This window comes from Grus americana, chromosome 15, assembly GCF_028858705.1.
Source record: "Grus americana isolate bGruAme1 chromosome 15, bGruAme1.mat, whole genome shotgun sequence".
NCBI lineage: Eukaryota > Metazoa > Chordata > Aves > Gruiformes > Gruidae > Grus > Grus americana.
The window spans coordinates 6,694,069-6,717,301 of NC_072866.1; the positions used below are offsets into that span (position 1 = coordinate 6,694,069).

The following is a 23,233-nucleotide window of genomic DNA, read 5'->3' on the forward strand; positions in this document are numbered from 1 at the left end:
GCTTAGATACAGACCTGAGCTCATGAACCAGTTTTGCTTCCAGACTTTGGTGTTCTATTATGTTCCTGACAAAGACCTTAACACCCATGAATTCTTTATTCCTATAAAATAGATATGCTTTATTTCAGAGTACTCTGATTAGTTCAATCATGAGCTAATTTCCACACCCCTGCCTTGATTTGCCAGAGCCTCTGTAGCATTTTAGAGAAGTGGGTGCTCATCACTGGGGAGAGGGATTACGCGTTTGGGTTAATGAGTTATGAATCTGTTTGAAATGCCCTTAAGTGCCTGAGACCTGTACACTGGATGGATGGAGGTTGTGATGCAGGACTTGAGATCTACACCCTTAGGATACCATGTGTAGGCAGCTAAATCCTGACCTTAGTGTTCGGTTTGAATATTGTCTTAGCTTGTGATGCTTCTCTGAGTTTACAAAGACAGTAGTGTCACTCTGGAAATATAAGCAAATGTATCTTAAACTTGCTCTTTATCTCTGGGTACATTGGGTGACATGTCTGCCTGTCATTTCATAGGTTTTCCTGTAAGTCTTGCATTTGTAATCTGTTAAGTGCATTTTATGTAGGTAGATCATATTCTTTATGATCAGCAAGGTACAGTAGGCAGCCTGCAGTTGGGCCCTGTTCTTCTAGGTTCCTCTTTAGATATCTGGAGATCCTGACTCAATGCTTATGTGTTTGTCCTTTTCTATTAAAACCAGTTGTCCCTGCACTTCCTCTGCTAACACAAATTCTGACATACAGGGAGCAGTAGTCAGTAATTTAGGGCATCTAAAGGAAGAAGTTAAGACTGTGGAAGCATTAGCTTATAGGATTTGTCAACAAAAGTAGTCTAGTTATCATAGCCTGTCAGTACAGACTATGGAAGAGGCTTTATTTGGCTATCTAATGTGCGCATGTGTAATTGTACCACTGACAGTGCTCTCTAGAGGCTAACTTGGATTTAAGGTTCTTCCAGTGGAAAAATAAAAGATCTAGGAGGTTGGTTTGCTTGATACACTATGGTTAAGTGACGCTATTAGGATTTGCATACAAGTATACAGGCAATATGCTGATGGAGATTGCTTTGCCTGAAACCTTCTAGTGTTATGTATTAACTCACTGTCAGGAATTTTAAAGGTATGCCATGTTTCTCACCTAACTATTGGACATCTAGCAAGGGTCAGCTTGCAAGCAGCTTTTATCAAAGGGAATATGGGTAAGAGTAAGTTTGCTTACAGTGGCTGGGTAAGCAGGAAGGAGAAAACCCTTGCATAAGAAAGGGTAACTGCAGGCATGCCAAGATCTGTGAGGCCTCAGATCAGGAAGACACACATAGACCCCAAACAGTACAAGGGGATAGCTTTGTGATACGGCTGGTGTGTAAGAATTATTTCCTGTAAGCACAATCTAGGGACCATCTATAATACTGTTTTGACAAACAGGACACCTCATTTTAGGGCTGTATGTGTTAACAAAAGCAATTTCACTTAAAATACATCTAAGATTCTGTCTCACTACTGCTTCTCCAGGATGATGATGTCCAAGGGGCACAGATACCCACTGCCACTTGGCAGAAAGTCAACACTGATGCTGGGGAGAGGGGGGCAACACTACAAGCAAAGGCAAACAGTGCTCTCTTTAGCAACTGGCTTGCTTGACCTGGCTGCTGCTGTGGGAGTGCAGAACTGACAGGTTCCTAACCAGGCTCCCTACTGAAGCACAAACCTGTTATTAGCCAGGACTCTGTGTTTTACCTGTAAGGATGACCTAGTACAGTCCTGCGGGCAGAACTGGAGGGGAGGCACAAGACAGCACAAGCCCAGGCCTCGGGAGATGTGGAAAGCTGCCAGGTTCTCACTGCTGCTTGCTCACCGGTGAGTCATGGCTGGATGTTGTCCTCAGGCTGGCAAGGCAGCATGCTGTTCCAGTTTGGTCTGAGGGCAGAGTATTACTTTAAGGGAAATGACTACTGATATTTTTTCCATTTTTGTAAGCTCTTAATGCTCTATGTATTTGAGTTTTCCTTTTTACTTTCAATTCTAGTTTTTTTGGTGTAAGTAAAATATTTATCCTCTTCCTGCTTTCCATTTCATGAACTAAGCATCATCTTTTGTAACAAAATTAATATCTAGTTATGAATTAAGATGATACTTGGATAACAGTTAACAAGAGCACTCTTCTTTCTGAAATGAGTAAAACTTCAGGAGGGGGTTTTTGGGGTGTAGAACAGATGCTAGTTAGTGGAAAGTGTGAAAAGAACAACACTTGGTTTCACTCATTTTAGTTGTCTTTACTAAAAGTAACCAGATGATAACAGGAAATAATATTTGACAAAACAATTATAGTATACATGGTGTAATAGTCATAAAGCTGAGTCTAAGCTCAAGATCCTGAGTAAGAATTGAGATTGGGTTTTTTGTAACCTTAGCAATTAATACTTTCAGCTTTGTCGGTAATATCAACAGAATCAAAGCAGGCTTAGGATCTACAAAGACATTCTGAAATAAATAGCATTTGAGCAGTGAACCAGGAGGAGGGAGGAGAGACTTCAGTTCTTTATGAAATGCTGAGCTGTATTAACTGCCGCAAGGCATGAGGCTCCATGATCTCTAATAAAACTAACACAAGTAGTAATCAGTTAGATATGTAGTTCCAGCAGAGGAATGCACACATAGCAAACCTAAGCAGAATGGATATTTTGCCAAAATCTAGGTTTCATTTTTCCTTTTGCCGAAAGCCTTTAGCAAAACACTGGAAGAGTTTTCTCTTGTGAGGCTGCGATCCATGTTCTAGACTGACTAATGCTGCTAGTTCTTGCTTGTTGTCTTCTAAATTAGCAACATGAACTATCTTTGTTCAGAAGATTTTAATATGCTTTATAGATGGAATCTTAACTAGTGCTACAAAGGGAAAGGCAGAGCAGAAGCCTGCTGGGGTGTCAAGCATGTATGTAGGTGCCAAATGGCCAGCATGCAATCTGACCATGTCATTTCAGGACATTGAAGATGTTGACTGAGGCTTAGCTTCCTTTTTATGTTGTTGAAGGCAGGATATAATTAACCTGAAGGCACCTGCTGCTTTGTTAGCAGAGTTAGCCTTATGGCTGTACTTTTCGCTACCTGAGCAGACAAACTTCTCCCGTGCTCATGGCAGTGTGAAACAACTTTAAGCATGTAGTCACCTCCTGTCACTTTCTAACCCTGTAACATCCGTTGTTTTGTATTAAATGAAGTTTGCATTAAACCTGTATTCATTTTTTGTGCCTGTCTGCCTTAAGTCATGACAGTGCCACAAAGCGTGGGAGGACATCATGACCACAGAAATAAGGAGGAGATACATCTTCAGCTATACGTGTACACATACGTAGCATAGGAGGAGTGTATTTTTTCATTCATATCTTTATACTCTTCTTCTGAATGAAAAGTAAAGCATACAGTCAGATCAACTTTGTTGCTTAAAATTAGAAATTCTAAGAGTGCTATAGAAATCAAATAGGATGATGTGATTTTTATTTGTAATGGCTTTTGTTTTTAACTGATGGTAGCTGTTAACATCAATGTCCTCAGGCTCTGATAGTCCATTAGAGAGCTCAGTGGAATGATTAAAATGTAATTGCAGCTGGGAGGAGTATGTGGCAAGACAGTGAGGACTGCCAAACATCGTATAATATCATTAGCATGACAGCTTCCACAGATCTGTACTGCATTCTAAAATAGACTCTTCAAAACAAATTTTAGCCCTCATTATAAATCAGAAGTAGAAATGTGGACAAATGAGAGTTTTTTTTGTTTTGCTTTCCAGCTGAAAATATCATCCCAGAAATTCAAATACCTACGGGACTTCTTCCTACTTCTTAGTAATGTAACAGTCTTGCCTCTTGATGAAGTATACTGCATGTTGTACAGCTGAGCTACGTAAGTTTGCAAGACGTGAAATCTTAGACAGTAATGATGGCCTGTAAAATCCAGTTTGATAGTGCTAAACCCACGAAACTATATGCCAAAAAAATACTAATTCTTCCTCCCCATCTCTCCTCAGTTCTGCATTACAAGACAGCCAAGAAAGTATTCCCAAGAGCTCTCCTCAAAGTGAGTCACTTGCAAACCTGTTCTAACTTTCAGATTTAAAATCGCTTTTGAGAGACTGCATCTGCCAAAGAATATATTGCAATGGTTCAAATAATGTGTTTTTTAAATAAAGGTTGATCTCTCTCTTTTGTTTTTATCATGCATGTACATCTTAAATATGTGAGAAAGCAATACTGTGGCCACTTTATATGGGGAAATGGCATTGGAGTACTTGTATTTATCATTGCAGGAAGTCAAATGCTAAGAAAACCGAAAACAGAAAATCAGGGGTTTTTTATATACAGGATGGTAATTAGGCGTTTTATGCTGGCTTAACCTTAAAGTTTTCACTCTGAGGGGAATTTGATTCCTGAGGGTACCTATGGGCACAGAAGGGAATTAGGTTCCCAAAGGTCTGCTGAATGGTTGGATTGTAAAAAAACAGCCAACTTCCAATTTTACGGTCATCAGCTATTTGATAACTAATCTTTTCCTAGAAAAGAACCATCCTAAATGTTTCCCACTTAAACTGTTATATAAATATTTGCATTTCTTTGTGTTCAAATTTACATAGTGCTGTTTTACTTAATGTGCATAAAAGGCAGTGCAGCTCATAATTTCCTTCTCTTACTGTCTTATATGCTTTAAATTTATGTACCAGGAGAAGAATGTATACTTTGCGTACAGAAGGAGGGTGCGTTGCCTGGTTTTACATGACTTACAGTATGGAGGCAGGATTTATCAGCTGCTCTTCATCTGTGTTGATTTGGATTACTTATTGTTAACCAGCTCTTTGTGGAGTGTGCAATGTACTGATCTAGGATTTTGGTGTGCTAGCATTATAACACCATCATCAAAATTAAATAGTATGAAAGCACTTCTTTCAAAAGAAGCCAAAAACTGAAATGGAAAGTGGTCGTCTGCGAGACTGGAACTTTTTATACTCTATATAGGAAAAGAATTGTATTTCCTGGTATTACTATGGCAGTTGGGTTATAAAGGATGGGATAAACTGAGGCTTATATAGTTACCTGAGGAAAATTATTCCCATAGGATGTAATGACTGAAGCTTTATTGAAAACATGAAGTATCTAGGTTGCAATTTAGAAGATATTTCAGGAATCTGTTGAACTAGGGAGTGTGGTCTGTGGTGACAGTTATGCCAGTGTACAATAAGGCATCAAACTGTAAATATTGCATTTTAACAGCTAAATTTTTGGGTCTATCTCTGAACTTGCACCTCTTTCTCATTGATGGTGACAGCAGAAAACTGTACTTTGATTATAGTATATTTAAAGCGATGACCATAACTAACATCCTGAGGCAACCGAGACAGTTTGTACAGTGGTCTAATGGACTGAGAGGCTGTTACAAGTGCTACCATACCAAAAATAGTTTTTTCAGCTACATGAACTTCAGTTCTGACTTAAGACAGGGGAAAGTGGGAGAACAACGATGTGGTTTAATATCATAAGGGATGAATCAGGTCTGGGAGGACTTGCATGTACTTCCATGTGCCTCCCAACCTGCTAGTTAAAAATAAATACACACACTGTAACTAGACATTTAATAGAAAAATACTACATTTCATGCTTCTGGAGAGATCATGGCTTTGATCTCCCTGCTTTCATCTGTGTGAAGATGGGGGTGTGGACTTGTTCCTTCCTATGTTGCTTCCTTAAAGTACACATGCATGCACACACACGTGCTGGCCTTGCTGAGGGGAGGAGGAGAGGCCAGTCAGTCTGACTCCCAGAAATTTGACTCTCATGTCTTTCCCCTCAACCCCCCAAAAGACTTCACAGATAAATAAGCAACTATATAGCTCCTACTGTACCTGCCTTTAGTCCTGATAATTCTAGGAGAGAATAAAGACTAACTGTATGTTGACTACTTTCTATAGCTTGTTTTTCCTTAGGAAGACTATAACGTGATCTTGGTTGGTACTTGCTCACTGTATGAGCGACGGTATTTCTATAAGTAATCTGCTTACTGGCTTTGTCCAGGCAATGGTCACATTTTATAGTGAACATTCAAAATTATGGGAGTAAAACTTTTTTTTCTCTGTCTTTGGTACAAAGCCCTGCTTTACACTGGAATGTGGCAACATTTTAAAGGGAACTGCAGTCTACTGTTCATTAGTTGAATCATTAGTAACAAGTATGTGGGAGTTGTGGAGTGTGGATCAGGGGACAGCCCAGCAAATACATCCAGAAATAGTTTGGGCCTATTTCTGCTCCTTTTCCCTAGGTTCAGTAGCAGTCCAGCCACTTGTGTATCTGAAAGACCTGGGAAGTATGGTGTAAAGGCAGTAAAATGAGGTTGAGGCAATGGGTGTAGCTGATCCAGCATAACCAAATAATGAGCAAATAAGCCCAACTGCACTCAGGTAGGCTCTGTATGTTTGTGCCTCCTTGCTGTGCTGCTGTTGGGAGGATGGTGTTGAATCAATGCAGATGTCTCTCTATCCTACAAGTTTTACTAACCTGAGTTTCATGCAGCCTTACCAGGGAAGGTTGATTTTTGAGGTTGCGGGTTTGGTTTTTTGTTTAGTTTTTGCTTTTTTAGTGAGTGTGGTAGATGTTATGCTGTACTCTCATGTTTTCAAAATGTCAATAATATAAAGGGAAAGTACAATTAGTCCATGGAATGTGTATGCTATCCTCTTTCCTTCTTAAGCCTGTGAGGACAGATAAAAGGCTTTTCTAAACTATCAATGGACGTGTTTGCCAGATGCTTTCCAGATGAGTATAGTGAGGGTGGAGAAAGGAGGACTTTTGGCTCGACACAACCCCTTTGATTCTTTTCATATTTCTTTCAAAACAAGCTTTTGTTTGTTTTTTAAGGAACAGGAAAAAAAATCTTGGCAAGTAGAAGGCTTTTTAGGGGGAAGCTTAGTTTGAGTAGTACTGTATAGAAACATTGGGCATCGTTACTCCTAAAGAGTTGGAGGAAATTCCTTAAGGCTTTTTAGATTCTCAGAAGGATTTTATTTTTAAAATGGTGTTAGCTTTGCTAATGTTGAAGAATGATCTGTATGCAAGAAGTCTGAAAATAATAAAATTGGCATTTGAATTACTTGCATCATTTTTCCCCTATGGCCAGTATGTAAGAGGCCACTTGTTCAGTGTGCTCTGAGAAGCAAAAATGGAAACAAGCTACTACTTTGTTTTCTGTTTACAGTCTGACATTTCTAAATAAGAGAAGAATGCAGAACATTTGTAGAAGAGATTAGTTTCTCCTAGCTTTGCAAGAAATAATAAATGAGAAGTTTTACTATGATGACTTTGATTTGGTAATGATATGGCTTATGAGAAATATTCAGAACAATTAGAAATGCCTAGAGAGTCAGACATTGTAAACCTCTGTACCGATATAAATCCCAGACTGTGTTTCTTTCTGAAGACATGTCACTCACATTTTCTGTATGTGACAAACTACTTCAGCATTTGGACTACTGATGAACTATCACACATCAAAGATGGAAGGGCCCAATGGGTGAAGAAGCAATTGACTGTACATCACTGTTGTTACACGTCAACCAAACAAAAAACCCCTACCTTATTCCTGTATAAGCTTGTTCAGAGCTGCTTCAGCACCAAGCCTGTGAATGCCTTTAACAATAAAAGAATAGGACTTTCCATCACGAAAATGTCCACCCACAGCTATGGTACTAGAGCCTATTGCATCCAGAATCAATATTCAGCAGTCAGGAAGACACACTTCTATCAGCAGTGGCTGGTTGGCTCATAACTAACATGAGCAAAACTTGCTTGTGAGTGTTTCTCACTGATGAGCTATCAGTATAATTTCCTTCTGCTCACAAGGGAAGGATACCTGTTTCTTTTTACAAATTGTACTTTATATGATTGGCTGAGTATATTTTTCAGATCTTCAACATACCTATGGAAGTGCTTTAAAATTAGAATTCACCTGGAACAGTAACCTTAAAAGTTTGGTGCAGCCTGATTGTTTTGCTGTGAGGAAGCAAGCAAAAATAATTCAAATGTTGGTTCCCCTTCAACATACTTTCCATAAGTCTTTCCAAGGGACGGACTAGTTCTTCCATAGTGGCCTGGGAAAGAACTGTAAAACATCTCAACACAAAGAATCATGGGCTAAGACCATGATCTACTGTTTACTGTACAGAAGCAGGCAAGTGAGGGAACGGGGAGGACATAAAGCACATATGGTTTTGCAGTGAGAATGCTTAGCTTAACTGTATACCACAGACTGAATTGCAGGTCTGGAATATCTCATTGTCAGTGCCTAAGACTGAAAAAATCAGTATATTTATGCTGTAGCTAATGCTGTTCACTGCAAATCTTTCACCTCATTACTGAGACAAGCTGAAAAGCAAAGGTCACAACTTGATTAACCTGCCATTGCTGAATTCATCAGGCAGGAAGGAAATGCCTTCTGCAAGAAAGAATTTGGACGGTAACTATTACATTCTCTGCTTCACTTGTGTACATGATAAAATTATGCTGATTCCTGTAACTCCTTCTCTGAACATCTTCCTCTGTCCCTGTATTGCCAGTATGCTTTTTTTCACCACCACTTCCACCATCCTTTACAACTTGTTCCAAATTACTCTTCTCACTTGGTGAGATCTGTTCCTTCCCCACTACTTGTCCTTCAAAGGTAGCAGTGTCCCCATTTCCTTTTCTTAAAAGCCTTCTCAACACTTTATGATCTGGGTGGCAGTCACTGTTTTGCCAGGACCATCTGCCAGGGAGCAGCAAAGTCAATGCATGGCTGCGAGTTAGTGATGGAGAAAAAGTGTGTTTTCCTTGGATAGTGAAACAACTTGATTTGTGACACCAAATAAATTAGCCTACTGTTAAATGAGGAGGTCTCAGTCTTAGCACCTGAGATAAAGTGAGCTTTCAGGAAGATATTTGCAAAAAGCTGTGGATGGGCAGTTCAGATTTTGGGTCTACTTCAATGTCAGTAAGAAAATTGCAACTACTATTCTTTAGAATAGTAAAATGATTGGAGACTAGGGAAAAAAAAATCCATGGCACTTCATATGTATAATTTTAAGATTCTCTTGTAAGTCTAAGACATTTGCTGAGCCTTTGATTATTTTTCCCAGTCAAGTCAATCTTTCAGGAAGAGGCCAAGTAATGTGATGCTAAACGCATTTCAGATATCTAAGGTCTATAGCAGTGTCAGTACTGAATTCACTGGTCATTCTTCTGTGCCTTTTGAATTGTTCTCTGCTCTGTAAAAGAAAACAGTAAGTTAGTGCTACCCTTGTAGTCAGTATTTGTTGATTACTACTTTTGAGCTGGAAAGAAATACTGATTGTAGTGAAAAGCATCTTGCAGGAAAGCTGTGTGAAGTAGAAACTCTTTGGCCAACATCAAGTCTGTCTGCATTGGTGTTTTAAGACTTGCACGCATCTGCTGCTGTTGAATCATACCAAGAGTGAACTTGACGGTTTTAGAGGTATCTAAAGTGTGAAAACTTAATCAGCAAACAAGGGAGACTGCTTACTTGAACTCTTGTGGGGGCACCATAACCTGGATTCTGAGCTATTTTGGGAAACCATTTCCACCTGTTTTGGGATAGTTTTCAGTCCTGCTATAAGCAGTTCTTCTTGTATGGGGCAGAAGTTGCTGTCTGGTCTGTTGAAAATGATGTGTAGCTTAGTGCTTCTCCTTTTAGTACTTACCGCAGCTACCTCATTTAGCTCTGTAAATGTGTTCCTGATAGAGTTTGGTTTCTGAAACTTCAGTGTATTCATGTTTTTCAAATGAAATATTAAGATTTCCATTCTAAGATTACCATTGAAAAAAGAAAGTCATCTGAATTTGGAAAGAAGAGGAAAAAATTAAACCACTTGTTGCAAAGCTCTAATTTCTGGATTATTCTTGGAAAACAATTTTGTATAACCACAGTGCTACTGATGCAGGATTTCATTTGTCTCCATTTACTGAATATTTTATTTGTTGGGTTGGATTTTTTCATTATAAATTATTTTGGAGGGTCTTTTTGTGGTTACTTACAAAGCTGAGAGTGTTGTAAAGTAGTTTTCCCAAACACACCCCAAGAGGAATGGTGAGAATAGGTGCTTTTCCTGATGCCTGATAGGATTATGGCATGCTTGTTAGCTCATGCTAGAATTAGTCTTTTTTTGGCTTCTCTAAAGTATCTGCAGCTGGGTCAGGAATCACATTGCGGGATAAAGCCTTCTCCCTCACAGTAACAGCTAGCAAAGTCTTCCTCTGAGCAGAAGTACCAAACCAAGAACCACTTGGTGTAAAAGTAGAAGCTCTGAGAAACACCACAAGCTCCATTTCAGGCTTTTTAATGCCTACAATATCAAGCAGGAATGCAGGAAAGCAAAGAGAGCCTAACCCATCAAAACTGATGAAAGCAGATATAAGGGCAGGCTTGGTGCTCTCCTGGGCTACTCCAGCCTTCATCCTTCTTAGTTGATGGAAAATTACCTGGAAAATGACTGTTCATTGCAGTCCTTCCAGATTTTTTTTTTCTGGAGTTCTAAATCAAATAATCTTAGCTTAGAAACAAAAAAACCTGTAAGGACAAAATGTAGGATAGTTAGCATGATTCTGATTAAGTGACTTGCAGGTAGGTACCCAAACCTGAAGGAAATCATTCCAGAGGATGCATTCAGGCAACTCAGCACTGAGTTATTTGACTGGGTGTTACCAATGTGCCATGGTTGGTTGATTGTATGCATTTCTTCTGGGTGGGGGAGAAGCCAGATCAGTCCTTGCCCAGCAGCCCAACCAAGGAGAGAGAGTGTGGCCTCTGACTGAAAAACTCTTCATTAGCCAGTTCCTTACCTAATAGTTCTTCTATTATTCAGGATTTGCCTCCAAGAGAGTTTATTCTTATGAGTTACAAAGTGTTATTCCAAAAAACCAGATAGGCTATATCTACTACATTTCCCTCGTTTAGAAGAAAAAAGTGTCCTCTAGGGGAAGAGATCAGGTTAGTGGATGCCTTCTGCCTGTAGTAATTCTGTATTGTTTTTTCCCCTTTTCAGTTTCACTCCTAGAATTGTTCAGATTGGAAAAGACCGTTAAGATCATAGTCCAGCCATTAACCTAACACTGCCAAGTCCACTACTAAACTGTGTTCCTAAACACCACATCCACAGGTCATTTAAATATGTCCAGGGATGGTGACTCAACCAGTTCCCTAGGCAGCCTGTTCCAATGATTGATAACCCTTTTGGTGAAGAAATTTTTCCTGGCATCCAATCTAAACCTCCCTGGTGTAACTTGAGGCTGCTTCCTCTTGTCCTATTGCGTGTTACTTGGGAGAAGAGACCAACACCACTTAGCTACAACCTCCTTTCAGGTAGTTGTACAGAGTGATAAGGTCTCCCCTCAGCCTCCTTTTTTCCAGGCTAAACAGCCCCAGCTCCCTCAGCTGCTCCTCGTAGGACTTGTGCTCCAGACCCTTCACCAGCTTTCTTGCCCTTCTTTGGACATGCTCCAGCACCTCAATGTCTGTCTTGTAGTGAGGGGCCCAGCTCATATCTGTAGCTGTTCTTTTTTTTGGAAGCTAGTTCTAAAGCCCTGTGTATTGCTCAGCTCAGAAGAACATGTCTGTCACTGTCTCGTCAGTTGTTCCCACTTTCCCTCATCTGTGCCTTGAATATTCCCCAGTCAGAGACCCCTGCCTCCGATTTGCTAAAGGTATTAAACATCCTTGCCATGAGGCTCAGTGCTGTGTGCCAGGGGACTCTGCAAAACTATGACAAGTCTAAATACAAAGTGATGGCCTTAAGTCAGTAAATCTGACTGCATAAGCTCTGTTGTAAATGGTGTCATACTGAGAACAGTTCTTCTGCTGTTCTTGGAATATGAAAGATAAATGAACATTAACATGCTGGAGCTATCTACTAGTAATAAGTCACTATGCTTAAATGTTTATGTATATAACTTATGGAGCTCTCCAATGCATAGCTATAACTTCACTGCCCCTGGGGAAAACCAGGTAGCAGATCTTTTGCATAAGTGCTTTCAATTGGGGTATAAAAAAATGTATCATATAGGGCTGTCTGCTTGGCAAGTCTATCAACTTTCCTGCACAAACTACAGATGAGGAAAAAATAATATTTTTCCACCCACTCTTGGATGACCTGTTTAGCAGCAAAACCTTGTACATCACTTGCAGGTTAACAAACAAGCCAAACCTGCTCAGCAGTCTCCCCTGACACTTAACTTCTCTGCTAGGCCATGTTGTTCCTGAGTTTTTCTTTGTATAGAGTTGTGACTTCAGTGAAGTGCCATTGTTTGTGTAGGCACTTACTGTCTGTTCAGTGTTCAGGACACAGGAAGCCTCAGCTGTGCCAAAAATCTCTAATGAAGTATTCAGAAGACATTTTTAAAAGGCATTCCCTCAACTAGCTATAAACCTGTACTCTCTCTACTTAGACTAACACACACAAGGAGAAGTGTATGAACTGATATTTTTACTGGGCAAATCAATCCATTTGTGCTCAGTCCAATGCACTAAGTAACTTAGAGATGAACATTTTTTGGTAGACTTAAGGAATAAGCTCAGCTTTACAGTTCTGGAAGAAGGAGAAATATTTTGTGATGTGTTGTATAGGGTGTCCATTAGTAGTTAGTCATAAAACTCTCACTATTTTGAACATGGGTTATATGTCAATTGAGTTCCATAGCACTCCTAAGCCACCATAGCTTGGGGTAGTGCTTACTAGTTATAAAATTCAGCTGGAAAGCTAATCACTTCTCGTGACCTGCCCTTTGCAGACATTGAGGAGGCTGCACTGTGCAGACAGCATTTCTGACAGTGATATCTAACAGCTTTTTCCCTGAGTTTATTTGGTACATATTTTCCTGCATGAAATGGAGGTGTGGTGGTGCCCTTTCTTTTGTGTCTTGGATGGCAGGAGTTGAGGGGCTTGGCAAGGGTTGTGCTCTCCCATATATGAGAGGTGAATTGAGGACACTGAGCCTGAGCAAGCAGAAAGGAGTGACAGCAGGAAGAGAAGAGCTTGCATGCTGTAGTTCCCTAGGAGAGGGGGCAGGGTAGAGTGCATGGATAGGGAGCAGTAGTTTCACAGACTACGGCTTGCTAGAGGCAGGTTAGAACAAGCAACTGCAACTTCAGCAGCCAGTTCAACCAAACTAGACTGAACCAGTAAAAGTGCACAACCCCAGTTCTGCCATGGCTACTTGCATAACTGAGCTTTCTCAGTGGCTCTGTGAGACTTTAAGACAGTGTGCACAGAGATCTCCATGCCCCCCAAAGCCTGCAGAGAAAGCAGTTTCTTCTTCTTTCCTTCTAAGGGTCTGAGGTAGGATCACTAATTCTATTCTTGTTTGAAAATCCATTCCCTAAGCAGGTGTTTTTCAGATACATAGCTGGTGCTGACAACTTAGAAGTAAACAACATTCATAGCAAGTATCCACCATGGCTAGAACTGTGGACCTGCCAATACTAAAGCAGTTGTCATGGTATCTGAAGTAGCTAACCAAGACAGCTGGTTTCCTGTTAACAGAAGTCGTCCCTTTCAGTACTGTCATGGTTCACTCAAATACGTACTCTGCTACAGAAGGATGAAGAGAGGTTTCTTGTTGAAGTCCATGCAGATCTGATGCGTTATGCAAAAGTTCATGAGTGTATGTCTCCGGACACCAGTAATACCACTGTTCCTGCTCAGAGCCATCAACAGTAGTGAAGCAAAAATTGCTGTGCTCTTCCAAATGAGGCTTTTCTAGTGTCTCTTCACCAGCCACTTCTTGTACCTTTGCATAATTCTGCAACGGTGGTTATAGTAGGCCCTGGCGTAGTGGAATTGTAAAATCTTTGATAATCAATGGGGGAACTGTCAGCCGCTGCCGATCCCTGAAGTACTCTGCATAGTGTGATGCTAGTCAATGTTAATGTTGACAGGCTACTGAAAGCTAGGGACTTGTAGCTCATGAGCAATCTATACATATTGTTAAGCTAAGACAAACAAGCTCCAAAAGTAGCAAAAAGCACACACCACAAAAATAACTTGTGAATGCAAATATGCTTTTCAGCCAGTTGGCCAAGATATTCCGTGATCTAGTAAAATGTGTGTGGCACATAAAGGATACTTGTGGGTAATTGAATTTGAATTCCACCTGCTAGGTTTGGCCAGCCAGCTATTGTTTGGCCATTGATAGACCAGTCTTGTGGCTGCCATCTCTCATGCTCCCTTAGTAAAGGATGTCTGGCTGAGCTCTGCAGCTGAGCCTCTTTGTTCCTCAAAGGACTGGGATTAGGAATGGATCCTGGAACAAGGAATCTGGGGCCAGTGGAAAACAGCAGAACTGCTAGGCCCATTATGGGTTAGGATGTTCAAGGTCTAGAAAAATGTTGATGCTGGAGGAGAGAGTGGCCAACAGACAGATTGCAACAAAAGCATTCAGCAATACTGCAACTAATGGAGGTGATGCAGTAACCATAGCAGCATGGAGCTCAGTTTTGGCTATAAAATATGTACAAAATCCTTGGTTAACACTTAATCAGCTCAGTCCGTGGGCTGAAGTCACAGCAGCATCTGCAATGCAGAGGTATCACAAACTGCCAGGACCTAAGGTTGGATTAGGCTCCCTCAGGGCTGAGCAGCAGCACAGTCCTTCCCTGAGATATTCAGGAGTCTAAGCATATTGCATCACTGTGCTTCTTTGCAGTGTACGCAAATGAACACAATGGATGCAAATAACTCCTGAGTCCGTGTTTACTTTGTTTTCCTGAATGGTGTGTTTGTAAATGCTTGCTAGTTAAACAAAGCTAGTATTGCGCAGGAACATTAGGGGATCACGTACACATTTCTGGCATCATGTGGGGCACTAGGAGAGGCCGGAGCTGAGACATAGGTGGAGCTGTCTGAGATAGCTGCGAGTACAAGTTTCACAGACTTCTGTCAGAACATTGCCTGCAGGGCACAGATGTGATATGGGGGGATGAATACACTCCTCTCTTTGTTGCATGTTTGTAATAACATGAGTGGTTTTGTTTCTGAAGCTGAGCTTCTGAAGCAACATTGCTCTTCCTCCTACACTGCCTTAAATACACCGTAGCATACAAAGTGCCTAGATGTTTAGCCTGAGCCCTACTGTATCAGATGCCCATTCAATAAATGCTTTTTTTTCTTCTATGCTGAAGCAAAGGACCAAACCAGGATGCAGAGGCCACAGGAGCATTTTGCAGGAGTTGTAGCAGGATGCCTGTGATCTAGGTGATCGGCAGCATGTGGGATGGCTTTCATGACTGTAACTGAAGTGCAGTTCAGTGCATCAGTCTGTGCTGCTCGTTGCCCGCAGTGTCACGGTAGCTCTCTGCTCTTGCTGTGGCAGCTCTGCTTGGCTGTGAAATAACTGATGGGCTTCTGGATTCTGGAGAGTAGGGACCCACTAATGCTCATTGTCCCACCACCTTCCTGACCACACTTTGCTTGTTGCCCTCTGACCTGGAGATTATTTTCACTGCTGTCTTGTTTGTTTAAAGCCTGGTTATCTTGTGCTGAATTTTCTTATGGATGTTTGTTTCACAACATTAAGAAATTTCCCACCAGAAGACAACCTCTACCTTGTTTATTTAGACATATTTTTCTTCAGTTTTTTCCACTTTAAAAATTCCATTCCATATTGGAGGCTTTGGTGATGGTAATACAACAGTAAATGCCTTTACTAAAAAAAACAAAATCAAAACCAAAACAGCATTAAACAAAACTGATCGGGAATCTCATTTGTATAGGTCTGCTTTACATTAAATATACCAGATCAGCATGGGTATTTTATATAAGCTTGAATTTCTTTGCATTGGCAACCAATGAAGGACTAGCTTGATGTTTATAAATCCTGAGAGAAAATCAAAACAAAAGTTCAAACCACTGTGTTGTCTCCTCTACTTATTTGTCTCATATGGATACAGGAATGTTATCTGAGTTTTTAAAAATAAAAATGTAAGAGATCAAAGGACATCATAGGAAGACTGGATAAACATTTATGGATTCCAGTTGAAAAATAACTAGAGCTATAAAGTCCAAATAGTTAGGAGGAGGGTCTTTCCTTCACCAAATAATACTTAGACCAGTCTGACCTGTATCTTATTCTCCTGACTAAGTTTTAATAGAAGGTTTGTGTTTTAGCATGGTTTTCAGCAGGCCTGAGGCCAGAGAACAGATCTGAACAGGTAATGCACATAATAAGGAGCCAGCAGTTATTTTATGACTTGGAGAGCAAGCATGTTCTTACATGATGTGGGATCATAATTCAGCGATACTGAAATTTCTACCATTCTTTAATACTGCAAAGCAATTTGCATTGGAAGAAAGATTGGCTGGTTTACATCCTCTATAAATTTAAAATCTTTATTGCGCAGTAAAGCGTTATTTGTTATTGGTTATTTTTCATTGTTGGAATTGGTTGTGCCTTTACTGTAAGAATTTAATCTCTTGGTTTAAAAAAAAAGGCCTGTAATCTTCCTGGGATGGGTTTCCTTCTTAAAAAAAAAAATACGGGAAGATATGAAGAAATAAGCTGAAAATTTCATGGTAGTCTGTAAACTACTACTTTGGTGTCAGGATCCAGGTCCAGAGCCATCTACTTTTGCTGTTTTCCGTCACTGGTGTATCTATTTCTACTGTGTTGCAATTCTCTTGTTCTTATGAACCTCTTCTATAGCATGTATTGCCCCATATGCTTTCTCTCACAATGCTGAAAGAAAATGAGCCAAAACCATCGTGTGTAGCGACAAGCATGTATTGAAGCTGCTTGTGGGTTAAAAACTCAATCATCTAACAGAAAATTCTCTTATTGGGATTCCAGGAGACAGAAATTTGAAGTCTCATTTCTGCTGAACGCAGTTTAGATGCATGCACTTTGCTATTTTTTCCAAAAGCTATCAGGATTTGTATTGTATTAGGGAAATGCATGATCATAATGCTTTAAATTCATGCCTGTAACTTCGGGGGGGGGGGGGGGGGCAAATCCCAGAAAATTGATTCTGGTCTGTAGATATGTTGTACTGACCATCCTACCCTGGGGTTCACACTGTCTGCAGTCGCTAACTGCTCCAGGGGACACACTGATTCTGACTTTTTTGTGTGTGTGAGTGTATCATTATAATGTGTTTTGATTAATGATAATGACGTTGTCTATGTGGAGTGAAAAGTACAGATCTCTTGGTGCTTCTATGTGTACTGCTGTACAAAAATAAGCTTTGATCATGTTCCTGAGGCAAACGTAGTAGCATAGATTGGGGACGAGTAAGAGTTCAGCTTGTGTCTAGATTAAAATTTAAAAGGCCCAAGGACATTGGTTTGAAATGGTTGGACTCAGTATGGTTTCAGGAATGGGTCTTCTGAGAGATTATTATTTTTCTAAGTAGAAATACTTAGTTCCTCCATACTAGGGAATAGGCAATGTCTGCTGGTTAAAAGCTTCTAAGCTGATGCATGGAATGAGGAAGATTTTAGCAGATGGTTTCCTAGGGGAGAAGGCTGGGTGCACAACTTTAGTACCAACCTACAGTTTTCCTTCCTATCATTCTAACAATGATGAATAATAGATGTGTAGTCTTGAAAACTGTGAGTGAAGCAAGACAGGCATGGAGGTCAGTTGTGCTGAATTGCTCTATCTGTCTCAAGGTACAGCATATACTCTGAAGAAGAACACAGAGAAGCATGCTGAAGAACAAGCTCCAGTCACACTGCTCCACCAATAAAAAAGACAAAGTGATCTGAAAAGGAGAGTGTGAAAGGGGAGGGTTCCCCAAATTCTTCTAACTTAACGATACCTACCTCTGTTCTTGCAGGGAAAATGAGAGAATTAGTATCTAAGGAACAGACTTAAATGTCTGGGTAGCACTACCATCAGGAGAAGGTTAACTTCTTATGTTTAACTTCAGAGATTTCACACGAGATATCCAGGTTGTGGATTTTTTTATTTCCTTCTCTCAAGGAACGTAATTTTGAAGATCAGACTCTGAAAGGAAACAAGACAAACAGTTGGATCACAACCCTGGACTTCAGGAGAGCATGCTTTGGGCCTGTCCTGTTCAGGGATCCCATGGGATATGGTCCTGGAGAGATCACTGAGATCTTACTGATTTTTCAGGGATAACCTTCTCTGAGCTTGAGAATGGCCCATTAAAATGGGCAGGACATAAATCACAGGTGGCAGGAGTCCTGCACAGATGAACAAAGAGCTGCTGAAAAAGCTCAGGCATGAAAAGGATACATACAAGAGGTGGAAGTAGTGTCAGGTCACTCAGGAGGTATATAGAGTCACTGTCCAAGTATGAGGGGATGGTCAGGAAAGCCAAAATCTTGCAAGGAACATGAAGAGCTACAAGAAGAGTAGCTACAAGTGTATCAGCAACAAAAGGAAGATGAGGGAAAATCTGGGCCCACTGGGTGAATAGGGCAGGGGACTCAGTGACAGCACTATGGAAAAGGCTGAGATGCCTTTTTCACACTTGGCCTTTACTGGTAGGATATGTCCTCAGAAATCCAAGGTCCTTGAGACCAGTGGGGAAGTCTGGAGCAAGGAAGACTTATGCTTGGTAGAGGAGAATCAGGTGAAAATACAGGAAATTCTATTTAAAATTGAGAAAAAACATTTTTACTGTGAGGATTATCAAACACTGGAACAAGCTACTTAGAGGGGTTGTAGAGTCTCTGTCCTTAGTTAAAAGTTGAAACCTGACTGGACATGGCACTGAGGAATGTGCTCTGCTTGACTCTGCCCTGAGCCAAGGGGATGGCTGGGCTAGATGATCTCCAGAAGTCCCTTCCAACATCAACTGTTCTGTGATTGTGTGAAATGAGTGTTGTTGAAGCAACTGCAGACTGAAGACCTGAAGGCTTGACTCCAACTTCGTATCTTCAGGTTGAACATTGCTGAGGTCTAAGTCAGCGCACAACCTTACCCAAGGCAGTAGTTACCACATTGTTGACATATATTCTTCATTTGATTTGGGATTTCTTATTACGTCAGTGGGCCTGCATGTGCTGTAAGTAAATACAGAACTGGACATGCCTTGCCTTTTGGTAAAAAAGGAAGTGTCAAATGCACCACTAGAAAGGGAGAGAACAAGTGTTGAAAGGTGCCTCCCATGCTATTCCCCTTAATTAAAATAAAATACAGTAACATTATGAAAAACTGCAATTGTGCGACTGTATTACCAAACTATAAAGCTATTTAAATGCACATTCCCAAACTCAGCACTATTCTGTCTCCATAGTTAATATTCCTTGCCTCCTGTTATTCATACGTTAATATCATGTGCTGAAAGCGCACGCTAGGTCTTGCCCAGGTAAGTAGCTATATTGAAAAGACTTGTCATATGAGCACCATCACATATACTGGCTGGGGACACCATAGGTAAGTTCTGTGTGGCAAGGCATTTAATCTGTACATGACAAATTCTGTTTTCTGCCTGTGATTTTAAATTTAAAAAAAAAAAACCAAAAACAAAACAAACCTACTAGTAGATTTGGGTAAAATGAGCTGCTTTCACTATAATCAGTAACCTTGTGGCACTGAACTGGGATTATCATTAGTGAAGATACTTAGATCCATTTTTTTTAACTCTGTTTGGAGGTTGAGTCCTTAAACTTTTATGAGCTATAGTTTAGATAATGTTAGGAAATAGCTTGTCTGGAACTAAAATTATCTCATTGTTTGAAACAGGCAGGGACAGATTTTGGTCTCTTCTGCATTGGTCTATTTGCTTTAAAACAGATCTTATCTTGCAAGTATTATGGAACTGTGTGTTTAAATTTCTGGTTTTATACATGGAAATACAGTAGACTGGTTTCTTGATGTCTATGGCTGCATGTGAGTACAGTAATTCATAATCTAGTTCATATGAAGAGAGATCTATGCAAAAAAGCTGAAAGAATGTTTATATTCTGATGGGTTTGGGTTTTTTAAGAAATTCTCGGCTTTATCTGGGTGAGTATGGTAGTTAGAAATGTGTTTCCTTTGACGTATTCCCATCACAACTGGGATTAACTGCATTCTGGAGGCTGAGTATAAATTCATTTACGCAGTAAATCAGTGGCAGAACATGACTACAGTCCAGGTTTTCTGCATTATCCATTTATCTTGACTTCTAGGAAGCAAATGGTGACTTATTTCTAGCCTTTTTGGATTTGTATAGGCTTGTAGCCTAAGTCCATGGAAGTCTCCTCCTTTTCAGTAGCCTAAAGAAAACTGTTTACTTTTTAAAAGAGGATGTACACTATCAGCAAGCTGAGATGTGCTGCATGCATGGATGTCACTAATGAAAGGCCAGAGCACTTTCTTCACTGAGTTTTTTTCCACTAAAATAATATACTTAATATCCCATGGTCAGTTATAGTTAGGGAAGAAGTTGATTTTTGTACAGTCTTGTTGTTTTTACAATACTCAGTAAAAATTTATTCTTGCTGATGGTAGCTGAATCTCAGGAAATTGTTGTTCTCATGCAAAATGATGCTCTCAAAGAACCGTACTAACTGTCATAGACCCGTGGTTTTGGACAGTCACCCTTAGTAGGAGTTGACAGTGTGTTCAAACAAGTTCAGTATTGTTTGCTCTGACAACCTACCAAGTGAGTACTCCACCCAAAAGCAGAGGCAAGGTCTTGGAGAGAACATTGCTGAACAAAGGCACAGTCACGAAGGAGCTGGAACTGGTGATGTTCAGAACTATTATTCAGCCCTACTATCTCCATCCCAAAGCCCCCAGAATTTTCAAATTCAGGGGTTTTATTCAGGCTGACTTTTCACTGATGATGATTATTTTCAGACAAAGATTTCTTTTCCTTTTTCCTTCTTCTGTCAAGAACTGTTAAAAGAATTCAGCTCTCTTAGAGGTGCCTCCCTTCTGCTATATATTCCTTAATTGAGTTCTTGGCATAAGGAAGGGAGAAACTATTTCTAGCTATTAGAGTAGCTATGTGAACTAGGAAAGCCTCCAACTTCTAGAAATAATTTAAAGACTTCAAGAAGATCCCAATTTCCAAATATTTTTTTACTCCTTTGCTTGGTCAGCTGTCAGTGTTTGATAAATAGGGTGGGACTATTGTCAATATTTAACAGCTCAACACAAATATTATTCTTCATACATTGTAAAAAATAGTATATGAAATGCAAATCAAGTGCTTTATTCTACAGTTTGGTAGTAACAGAAGCAAGTGTTAAAATCTCCCTTGTCTCCATACAAAGGCATAGAGAAGGAGGAAAATGTTACCAGTGGTAACAGTCTTCCCTGCTGGGAAACAAAACAGTGGGATTCCTCACTCCTCCCACCTAAAGTCATGTCCCAAGGGGGGGGTTCTGTGATAGAAGTTTATGAACTCTTTCTGAGTACGAAACAGTAAGGTATGACTAGTAATTCAAACCAGATTACCAGTGAAGTCTTCAGTAACAGAGCTCCTCCTATCTCCAACAGCACATCACCAGGACTCCGTGAACTGCTCTGCAGTCACATATTGCAATACAAACACAAATTATTTCTGGAACTTTCCCTATATTTGGAGAAATTCCTCCCAAAAAGCCACCATTTGGCATCAGCTTGCTGGACGGAGCAGCCTGCTGTGTCCATAGCCATGTGCAATGTGACTATGGCATTATCCTCATTTAGAAAAATCAAGAGGGGAGTGTAGTCAATGTGAGATGGGTTTAATGAGTATCAGAAGTAGGCCTGGGATGTCACTTCCCAATCCTGTGTCCCAAAATGGTTTTCCATTATTTTAAATCTTTAGAAACATATCACTATGTAAATGATTTCACACAATAGCCAGGAGATACTCAGTTTCATTCCTTCAGTTAAAAAAAAAAAAAGTAGTGTAAGGTGGCTCAGCCACAGTGATGCTCAGTGAAAACTGAGGTTAACTCGCAAGGAAGTATCAGCACCACTCAGCTCCGCGTGCCTCAGAAATGTTACTTTTATTGGTAGCTAGATTAAACCACCACCCACACAAAACAAAGGGTAAGGAATGGAGCCAGTTTATTCAGGAGACTTTCAAATGTAGCATTGTTTTGGATTTGGCTTTGGTCCAGTGTAAAATGTGTTTTGCGTGTTCCTAGAGCTGCCCTGTTAGAGAGGACCCTGAGGTAGCAGGAAAGCTCAGTTATTAGCAGTGTAGTTTGCTGGTTACTCTGTAAATGAGCAAATCCAGGAAAGAAACAGAAATAACAGTAAAACATTATTACTCCATTTTGTCTAAAACAGACTGCTTTACCATTAGTTAAAACTAGTTCTTCCTCAAATCCTTTACTAGGATTGCCGCATGTTAATGTGTTTCATCTGTCATCCAGAAAAGTCAGATCTCAAGGCCCATTCCATCCTTCTCCTCCCACCATAGTGTAGTGCTCCATTGAGAACTAAAACCTCAGCAATCTTGACTTAGAGACTGAAGGACAATTTCGGTGCACTTTAAGCACATCGTGTTCCTGTACACTGGTTCTGTTCCCACTTTGTCCTAATTTCTCATTAGTCACAATAAAGTAACAGTACTGTCTTTGCTCATGAAGTCCTTTGAGATCTAATCATAGTACATAGTTCTAAATAGTTAAGACCTTTCAGACTTAGGCAAATATCACATCTGTCACAAATAGTTCATATAAATAGACAATTTTCTTCATACTTAATTCTGTGAAAAATCAAATTAAAAAGAAAAAAGAGGTAGAAATGGAAAGACTCCCTCTCAGTGAATACAGGCTACACGTGTACCTGAAATGGTTGCACTGAATTGCCCTTCAGCTTCTGTAAATCAAGATTATTCAACCTTCTCTAAATCCCAACACCAAATCTAGCATTGCTAGACAGGAGGAGAGTGTAAGGATGAGGAAGGCATTTAAACTGACTTCTCCAGACAGGGACTGAAACACAGATGGCACATTATCCTGAACAGTTAAATTCTGCATTGTATTAATTCTGAGAAGTACGGCACTTCAGTCTAATGTTCTCTCTAGCTAGTAACTCTCGTATGTCTTGCAATATTTGTCTGGTTATTTTAGTGTGGTTTGATTCTGTTAGAATAAGTCTACTAATTCTATTTGAATTAGTAGCAGCTACAGCTGAAAATACAAGGTTGTCCAAAGGAAAGAGGCACATGATATTAATTTTCATTAGTTTATTTCTATAGGATTTCATTATGTGAGAAAACAATAATAATTACTCTTCT

The 23,233-nt window shown here is 40.1% G+C and overlaps 1 long non-coding RNA gene across 1 annotated transcript in view; it reads left to right on the plus strand.

The window, feature by feature from the left end:
- LOC129213109 (uncharacterized) overlaps positions 1 to 23,233 on the plus strand; it is an 87,373-nt gene that overhangs the window by 37,694 nt on the left and 26,446 nt on the right. The window contains exon 4 of the long non-coding RNA XR_008579359.1: positions 4,038 to 4,087. This is a non-coding gene — a long non-coding RNA (uncharacterized LOC129213109). The remainder of the gene's footprint in view (positions 1 to 4,037; positions 4,088 to 23,233) is intronic.